We start from the raw sequence: 10,177 nt of genomic DNA on the forward strand, positions 1-10,177 counted from the left end.
GAGCACAGGGGCCGAGGTTGGAGCCACACCAAGGCTCCAGGGTCTTCACGGCCTGGCAGGCCACCCAAGGGACCCCGCTCAGAGGAGAGGGACGCCGGCCTGGGCGGGGAGGGGCCCGGTGCCGAGACGGCGCCCCTAGGATCGCCCTGGCTCAGCCTGACTCGCTCACGCTGGCACCAGCCAAGCCTCCTGGGCCACCGCATCAGCCACCAAACAGGAGCAGGAAGCCGGCCTCAGCAGGTCTCCCCGTGCTGTGCGCCTCCTCCTCATCCAGAGGGAGCCACCGAGGCGGATGGAGGGGAGGGCAGTGCGCGATGCGGTCTCACTGGGCGCCTCCCAAAGCCGGTGATGGGTGTTTGGTGGATGTTGGAGAGAGGTCCGGCTCCTTCTTCCAAGAACACACAGTCCAGTGGCTCTTTGTCGTTCCCAACAACAGGAATGCAACGAAACTAACACTCCATTTCTCCCCCCACAGATGGGCACACCGTCCGAAGGCCAGAGGCACTGGGCTGGGCTGGGAGCAGGTGCTGCACCCCGAGGTGGGTGTGGAAGCCGCAGCACCGGGGAGGGATCTGTCTTGTCCCCACAGGTAGGGAGACACAGGGACCTGGCCCGCAGCCCCAGCTCGGCAACTCGGTCACACCGGCCACCTGCACAGCGACCTACATATACCATGGCTCCCGGGGCAGAGCCCGCAGGGCAGAGGGTGGGAGGGCCTGGGTTATTGCGCCCGGGCTGCTGGGACACCAGGCAGCTCTGAGCGAGAGCAAGAGTGAGAGCGAGAGCGAGAGCGAGCTGCGTGCTGCTGTGAAGGTCTTCAGAGCATGAGGCCAAGTGAGAAGCAAAATACAGATCTGCAGGGGTCGGGGAGGAATGTGTCAGCATGTGCTTTTATTTACATAAACAAACAAAAAATGATACAGCTGATGAGTCTCTCTCATCATTGCTGTTTCTATCTCTCTCTCCCTCTCCCTTCCTCTCTGAAATCAATTATATATATATATATATCTTTTTAAAATAGTCCTTTCTGAGCCCTGGGCCGGCCGCACGCTGGAAGCGTTGGGAAGCATGGGGAGCACTGGGACCCCGTCCGCTCTGGGCTGGTAACCAGCTCCACCAAACCGCAGCAGCCAAACCGCCCGGGAAGCCGGCCCTCCCCTCGCCCCTCCCCCCTCACTCCCCAAGCCAGTGGGGTCGTCTTCATTCTTTTTATTGGAATCATTTCACGTTCACAGGAGAGCTTTACAGCTCACAGAGGCCCCTCCCCCTGTCTCCCCTGGTGTCAGCTCCTTACACGTCGAGCAGCTGTGTCAAAACGAAGAAACTAACACTGTCCATCGCCACGGACTCCATCCCCGGCGTGGCCAGAGCTCACCGTTCCCCACAGACACACAAGCGTCTCCTTTAACAAGCAACCCTGGCCCGGCTGTGTGGCTCAGTGGTTGGTCACGGTTCCGTTCCCAGTCAGGGCACAAGCCTGGGGTGCGGGCTCAATTCCCTGTGTGGGGTGTGCAGGAGGCAGCCAATCTCTCATAATTGATGTTTCTATCTCTCTCTCCTTCTGCCTTCCTCTCTGAAAAATCAAGAATATATATGTATATTTTTAAAAATCCTTACTGAAGGATATTTTTCCATTGATTTTTAGAGAGAGTGGGAGAGAGGGGGAAAGACAGAGAGAAACACCGATGTGAGAGAAACACATCAATAGGTGGCCTCCTGCACGAGCCCCCACCAGGGTGGGGAGGAGCCTGCAGCCAAGGTACTTGACCTTGACCTTGACCGGAATCGAACCTGGGACCCTTCAGTCCCCAGACCGACGCTCTATCCGCTGAGCCAAACTGGCTAGGGCAATAAAAAGTATATATCTTCTTTTTTTTTAAAAAAAAAAAGAATAAAATAAAAATTCTAGAAATGAAAAGTACACACATGACAGAATCAGGGGAAGGGCTTGGAAGAAGATGGAAGGTGACGGGAGAGAGAGTCGATGAACTTACCCACAGGGGGCATCCGGTCCGAAGAACAGGGAGGAAACTGTGGAAGTGACCGTCTCAGGCACCTGACAGACAAGATTTAACTGGTGAACATGTGTGTTGAAGCCTGAGAGAGACAGGGAGGAACCGGATAGGAAAACAATATTTGCCAAAATAATGGCCAGAGTTTACCCAGAGCTGACAAAAATGCTGACTCGGACACCCGGACATTCCGGGAGCCCCAGCAGGATCCGGCCTGGTGGGCTGCCAACCAGAGGGGCCGGCAGTGAGGAAGGAGACAGTGGTCCTCGCCAATCACTGTCAGAACACCCCACTTCTGCAAACTTCACCCCAAAGAGGGCCTTGTGAACCCACTGACTGGCCAGGGCCTCAGCAGGGACCTCCAGCTTCAGGGAGCCTGTGCCTCCGGCCGGAGGGACCAGGAGTGCGGTCCTGGTACAGGAACAGCTAAGACAGAGAAGACAGAGTCCAGGCCGGACGCACACATGATGACAGAGAGGCACACAGACTGGGGAAGGAAAGAGTCCTGAATGCGGAGGCCTGGGGAAGTGCGGGGCTTTGTGCAGGGTAAAAACTGAAGCTGGGCCCTGACCCGTGTGGCTCAGTGGACAGAGCGTCGGCCTGCGGACTGAAGGGTCCCAGGTTCGATTCCAATCAAGGGCACATGCCTGGGTTTCGGGCTCGATCCCCAGTAAGGGGTGCAGGGGGCAGCCAATCAATGATTTTCTCTCATCATTGATGTTTCTACCTCTCTCCCTCTCCCTTTCTCTCTGAAATCAATAAATTATATATATATATATATATATATATATATATATATATATATTAAAAAATTGAAGCTGGGCTGTACCTCCCGTAGCATGCCAGTCTCCTGGGAACTGTAGACAGAACAGGTATTAAATAGTAAAAGAAAATCTTTTACTCTTTTTGCAGAAGATACGAGTGAATACCCTTCTCTTTTTTTTCTTTTTTATTGATTTCAGAGAGGAAGGGAGAGGAAGAGAGAGAGAGAAACATCAATGATGAGAGAGAATCATGGATCGGCTGCTTCCTGCACGCCCCACACGAGGGATCGAGCCTGCAACCTGGGCATGTGCCCTGACCGGGAATCTAACCATGACCTCCTGGTTCATAGGTCAACACTCAACCACTGAGCCCCACCGGCCGGGCAGGAATACCCTTCTGACCTTTGGCCAGGGAAGATTTCTCTAAAACAGTGGTTCTCAACCTTGGCTGCACATTAGAGTCACCTGGGAATCTTTTTGAAATCCTGATTTCTGGGCCTCGTCCTCTGGAAGTTCTGTTTCTTTGTTATGGGGTGGGGCCACAACATTAGTAACAAAGAAACAGAATTTCCGGAGGATGAGGCCCAGAAATCAGGATTTTAAGAAGATTCCCAGGTGATTCTAATGTGCAGCCAAGGTTGAGAACCACTGCTCTAAAAGGACAGTAGAAAAACAACAACACATCAGCTGTCAAAGGAAAGACTGACAAATTGTACTAGAATTAAGAACATCTGTTCATCAAAGACCATCAGAAACTCCCCCAACAAACTTGAAGCAGCAGCAGCAGCAGCAGCAGCACCTGGAGGTCAGCCAGCACCGTCTGCCAAGACAATCAGAAAGCCACGGGCCTGGGGCGCCTGGGATGGGCTCTGAGCATAAACAAAAAGGCCAAGCGGCAGGGTAGCGGCCCACAGGGCGCAGGGCCACGGCAGCTCCGTGGGGGCCCGTGAGTTATTTGCTTCTGTAACAGCCTCACACGCGGAGAGGCGGAAAAGCCCGCCGACGTGTCGTCCCATGGCGCTGCGGGTCACAAGGAGGACACAGGTCTCGCTGGCTGACACCGAGCTGTCCCCGGGCTGCCTTCTCTTCTGGAGGCTCTAGGGCAGAGTTCGTGCTCTTGCCTTGTCCAGCTCCCAAAGGCAGCTCGCGGCCTGGCCGGCGTGGCTCAGAGTCCTCGCTTCTGCCTCCCTCTTGTATTTTTTTTAAATATTTGTATTGATCTCAGAGAAGGAGGCAGAGGGAGAGGGAGAGAGAGACATAGAAACATCGACGATGAGAGAGAATCATTGATCGGCTGCCTCCTGCATGGCCCCACCGTGGTCCCAGCCCACCACCCAGGCATGTGCCCCCACTGACCAGACTGGAACTTGCGACCCGGGTGTGGACATAATGGAAAACGGCTCCCGACTACACGGAGTGACCTTTGACACCTGCCTCACAACATATCAGACAAACAAATGGCAGCTCAAAATGATCATAAACCTAAATGCAAACGACAGGACAATTACTTCTCTAGAATAAAACGTAAGGAAAGGCCTTCAGCCCGGCCGGCGTGGCTCAGTGATTGACCTATGACCCAGGAGGTCACGGTTCGATTCCCAGGTTGCGGGCTCACGCCTCAGTGTGGGGCGTGCAGGAGGCAGCCGATCAACAATTCTCTCTCATCATTGATGTTTCTATCTCTCTCTCCTTCTCCCTTCCTCTCTGAAATCAATAGAAATATATTTTAAAAGTAAATAAATAAAAAGAAAATGCCTTAATGCTCTGGCCCAAATCAATAAAAAAATTTTTTTTTCAAAAAGAAAAATGTAAGAGAAGACAATCCCCAGAAAACAGCAAAGTTCTATTACTGTTGTGGGGCCTTTTTCCTTTTCTTTCTTTCTTCCTTTCTTTCTTTCTTTCTTTCTTTCTTTCTTTCTTTCTTTCTTTCTTTCTCTTTCTTTCTCTCTCTCTCTCTCTCTCTCTCTCTCTCTCTCTCTCTTTCTTTCTTTCTTTCTTTTTCGGTTAATCCTCACCCAAGGACATTCTCCCACTGATTTTCAGAGAGTGGAAGGGAGGGGGAGAGACAGAGAGAGAGAGAGAGAAACATTGATTAGTTGCCTCTGCACATGACCCGAATGGGCCGGGGATCGAGCCAGTGATGAGGTACGTGCCCTTGACTGGAGTCGAACCTGGGACCTTTCAGTCCACGGGCTGATGCTCTGTCCTTTGAGCAACACTGGCCAGGGCCTGGCACCATTTATTATTTTTTGCAAACGCTAAGAGAAAGTTTATTTAGAAAGTCACAGAAGGCCCTTGGGGCCTATCGTGGTTGGCAAACTGCGGCTCGCGAGTCACATGCGGCTCTTTGGCCCCTTGAGTGTGGCTCTTCCACAAAATACCACGTGCGGGCGCACACATACAGTGCGATTGAAACTTCGTGGCCCATGCGCAGAAGTCGGTATTTTGTGGAAGAGCCACACTCAAAGGGGCCAAAGAGCCGCATGTGGCTCGCAAGCCGCGGTTTGCTGACTGCTGGAGGAGAAAGGCAGAGGTAATGCATCTGTGGGGGGGACCTGAGGGGAGGGGGGAGAGAAAGGCCTGGCCTGCTCCCTAGAGGGCGAGCACCGTTGGGCCAGGCACCAGTTTTTAACAATTAGCTTCTCGCCCTGGCCAGTTTGGCTAATTGGTTAGAGCATCTGCCTGCGGACTGAAGGGTCCCAGGTTCGATTCCAGTCAAGGGCACGAACCTTGGTTGCAGGCTCCATCCCTGGCCCTGGTCAGGGTGTGCGGGTGGCCACCAATCGATGTGTGTCTCTCACATCGATGTTTCTCTTTCTTGACTCTCCCCCTCTCTCAAAAAATAAAATCAATAGAAAAGTATCCCAGGTTGATGATTTACTAAAATAAAAATAAAAAAGACGAAAACAAACAAAAAAAAGGAAAGAAAACCCCAAAAGACAAAAAAAAAGTCACACAACCACCACATCCCTTGGGTTCACACAAAGATGGCGGAGGGGAGGCGAGCAAGGCGTCCCCTCCCCAGGCCACCGCATCCGCTGTGCGTGGCCCAGCGCCCGGGAGAGAAGCCCAGCACACGCCAGGGCTTTGGGCCACGCAGAGTCCAGCGCTGCCCACTGGGCCCGTCCAGGGTGCTGACAGCACCGTTTCACCCGTCTCCTCCAGGGGGAGGGAGATCAGTTGCTGTACTTTGTGTTCAACTCAATTACCGTGTTTTAAAAATAGCCGCTGCCGCCAGACCAGAGCCCGCGCAGCCCCTTCTCGCCAGCTCCTCCCCGGTGGCCCACCGGGGCCATCCCGGCATCCCCAGGGCGAAGGGAGCCGCTCACAGCTGCAGCCCTGGCTGGGGCCACCTCGCCTTTGCCTTCGGCAGGGCTGCTCCTCTTAACACCATGAAGTGAAATGGCAAGTTTTCATTTGAAAAGGAAAGCCTTAGAGGTTGACAAAAGTACACTTCTGGCCCTGGCTGGTGTGGCTCAGTGGATAGAGCAGCGGTTCTCAACCTGTGGATCGCGACCCCTTTGGGGGTCGAACGACCCTTTCACAGGGGTCGCCTAAGACCATCGGAAAACACATATATAATTACATATTGTTTTTGTGATTCATCACTATGCTTTAATTATGTTTAATTTGTAACAATGAAAGTACATCCTGCATATCAGATATTTATGTTACAATTCATAAAAGTAGCAACATTACAGTTATGAAGTAGCAACGAAAATAATTTTATGGTTGGGGGTCACCACAACATGAGGAACTGTATTAAAGGGTCGCAGCATTAGGAAGGTTGAAAACCACTGGGATAGAGCATCGGCCTGCGGACTGAAGGGTCCCGGGTTCGACCCCGGTCAAGGGCACATGCCTCCGTTGCAGGTTTGCTTGAACCCTGGCCCGGGTCTGGGCGCATGTGGGAGGCAACCAACCCATGTGCCTCTCTCACATCGATGTTTCTCTCCGTCTCTCCCTCTCCCTCCCACTGTCTATAAAAATCAATGGGAAGCCCTGGCCAGTTTGGCTCAGTGGATAGAGCATCAGCCTGCGGACTGAAGGGTCCCGGGTTCGATTCTGGTCAAGGGCACACGCCCGGGTTGTGGGCTCGATCCCCAGTGGGGGGCGTGCAGGAGGCAGCCGATCCATGATTCTCTCATCATTGATGTTTCTCTCTCCTTTCCCTTCAATAAAAATACTTTTTAAATAAATAAAATAAAAATCAACGGGAAAAATATCCTCGGGTGAGGATTAACAACAACAAAAAACAAAAATATGCCTCTGCAACCACACTGCCCGACGAACCCGCCTCTCAGGTCTGTCTTGAAGCCAGGTGCTCAGTCAGGTTCTAGGCCCAGAAACCCCTTCAAACAACAGGGCGGAGAGAGCCGTCTCCTCAGCCTCACGGACGGGCTGCGGCCGGCAGTCCAGGCTCCTTTCCTTCTGTCCCCGCTGCCAGGGCGCTTGCCAGCAGAGGGAAGCAGAGGGTGAAGGGGCCACCTTCGCTTTAAAGACCTGTCCGGGGAGGGGAAGTCCCGGTTCGAGCTTCGAGCGCCCCTCCCTGGCAGCTCACTCACTCTGGGACCCGACTCCAAGCCCCCTGCAGGCCCCCCGGGCCCCAAGGCCGGCGACCCTGTCACCCCCCCCCCTAGTTCAGACTTCCCACCCAGCCTCCTGGTCACCCTCGCACACACCTGGACCCACGGTCCCTCCCTTCTTCCTACATCATACTTTCGGGCAAAACTCCAACTTGCTCAAATCCAACCGCACCTGCTCTGCATCCGAGTGTGGCTGGCGTACAGCTCAAAGCCCGGTGGGGTCTTCCGCTGGCACCCTGACCCCTAACTGCCTCCTGACCTCACCATAGCCCGATCTGGCCCCTAACTCAGTGGTCGGCAGACTCATTAGTCAGCAGGGCCAAATATCAACAGTCCAACGACTGAAATTTCTTTTGAGAGCCAAACTTTTTAAACTTAAACTATACAGGTAGGTACACTGTTATTAACTTCATGAGGGTACTCCTAAGCTGGTCTTTGCTAAAAACATCCTCAATCTGATGGAGGTACGTTCGCTGAGGTCGACCCGTTCCAACTTTCCCATCCACACTCGTCTTGTATCCTTGTTTCGTCTATCTCCTTTCGTTCATCCTCTCTATATGTCCACCCCCCACTTCTTCTAACGCCACTTGTTCAAAATAGACTCGCCCAGGGCGAAAACTGACTTCTGCACATGGGCCACAAAGTTTCAATTGCACTGTACGTGCGCGCCCGCACGTGGTATTTTGTGGAAGAGCCACAGTCAAGGGGCCAAAGAGCCGCATGTGGCTCGAGAGCCGCGGTTTGCTGACCACTGCCCTAACTCATTGCCAACCTCCCTAACTGGGACGGTCCTGCTACGGGGACCGCCCCCCCTGTTTCTCTTCACTCTTGTCCCTTGGGGAAATGCACAGCAATTATGGAAGGTTATTAGGAGTTGTGGGGGAGCACAGGGGAGAGGAAAAGGGAGCCTCCACAAAAAGAGAAAAAGGCAACAAGAATCCCTGACATTAAAACAAAGGGGCTGTGCCCCGATTCTGCGCACTTGGACTGCGGGGCGGAGATGCGGCGGGAAGACGCCGCTGGTGTGGCATGAGGTTATGCAGGGCAAGTGGTCGGGTGCCATGTGGCTGCCTCCTCCTTTAGGCTTGTTTGTAAACTTGAAATAGCCACTATGCGCCCACGGTCTCTAGATAAGCAGCAAACCCAATCAACACATTGTTGAAAAATGGGTTTCTCACCCAGCTGGTGTGGCTCCCGCCAGAGCATGGACCTATGAACCAGGAGGTCAGGGCCGGAGTCTCAGTCAGGGCACCAGCCTGGGTTGTGGGCTTGAAGCCCAGGAGGGGGCGTGCAGGAGGCAGCTGAGCAATGCTTCTCTCTCATCACTGATGTTTCTCTCTCCCGCTCTCTGAAATGAATAAAAACATTAAAAAAAGAAATCAGTTTCTCTGACACCCCAACCAGCCTGGGCTGCGGAGAACTCAGACACGTGCCCCTGTGGGGACCCTGTTTTCCACTTCTCCCTCCCACCTCACTGGGCAGGGCTGGGGGGTGGTCATCTCAAGGGCAGATGAGCAGTGTTGCTGCATTTAAAATAAATTTTTTTTTAACACCTGGAGCCTCGGGCAATACAGGGTGGGGGCTTTCTCCTCCGCTCCGCAACCCATGTCTCTCCAAGTTCTGCAGACACCCTGTTCTGCCCTCCACCACCGCCTCCTGCTGTCTGGGGTCCGCCGGGACCCCTCAGCATCAGCCCCGTCCCCGGGGCCTCCCCTCGCTGCCCCTCCCAGGCTTGGGGACAGAGCCCTGGCAGCCGCCAGCTGCGGCGCTCGGGCACACATACTCCTACACACCTTGGGCATTCAAGTGCCAGCCCTGTCCGACCCGAGTGCCTGTCCACCCTGGTTCCGGCCTGGCCTTGGGCGCAGGAGCAAGGATCGTCCTTCCTCATACCCCTGGGCCTCCTGGGGGGACGGGCAGGCGAAGGGCCTGGCTTTACCGTTTGTGGGCAGCGGAGTCTGGGTTTCCGACTCGTGTGCTCGGATTAACTGGCATTTGCCGTCTATGGCGCTCACCGCCCAGTGCCCACGTCATGTCATTTCAAAGCCCCTGCACTGCCCGGCACCTTCTCCCGCCGGGATGAGGACGGCAGGCCAAACTGGCCCAGCACCTGGCAGTTTTTAAAAAAAATTTATTAAGTATATTTCTTTACTGATTTCAGAGAGGAAGGGAGAGGGAGAGGGAGAGAGAAACATCAATGATGAGAATCATTGATTGGCTGCCTTCTGCACGCCCCCCACTGGGGATCGAGCCCGCAACCCAGGCATGTGCCCTTGAGCAGGAATCGAACCTGGGACCCTTCGGTCCGCAGGCCTACGCGCTATCCACTGAGCCACACCGGCCAGGGCAGCACTTGGCAGTTCTGCTTTGGGAAAACTATGGCCGGCGGGCTACGCTCCTTCCGGCCGGTGACAGCGGGAGCCGGGGAAGCTCCGGTAAGACGAGCAGGTCACCCAGCCTCTCCAGGCGAGGGAGCCGGCAGGGTCAGGGGCCCGCGCTCGTGCATCCAGAGAACAGGTGCCCAGGCGGACGGATGGGGCGGGAGAGAAGGCGGGGCGGGGGGGGGGTGCAGTGCGGCGAGGCCCCGCAGAGAGCCGGGTGCGAGGGGTCGGGTGCAGGCCGACCGGCGCGGCCTGCAGGGGGAGCCGGCTCCACCCCCCCAGCCCGCTGTCCCCGGCGATCGCGCCGACCCCGCGGGCGTGACCTCCTCTAAGGGCGGGGCTCCAAGGTCAGAGCCGGCGCTGGAGCCGGCGGGGCGGCCGCGGGTGGGGCCGGCGCTGGCGGGAAGTCCCGAGGCCCCGTCCCGGGCGGGGGG

This window comes from Myotis lucifugus, unplaced genomic scaffold (assembly GCF_000147115.1).
Source record: "Myotis lucifugus unplaced genomic scaffold, Myoluc2.0 scaffold_2138, whole genome shotgun sequence".
Classification (NCBI taxonomy): Eukaryota; Metazoa; Chordata; class Mammalia; order Chiroptera; family Vespertilionidae; genus Myotis; species Myotis lucifugus.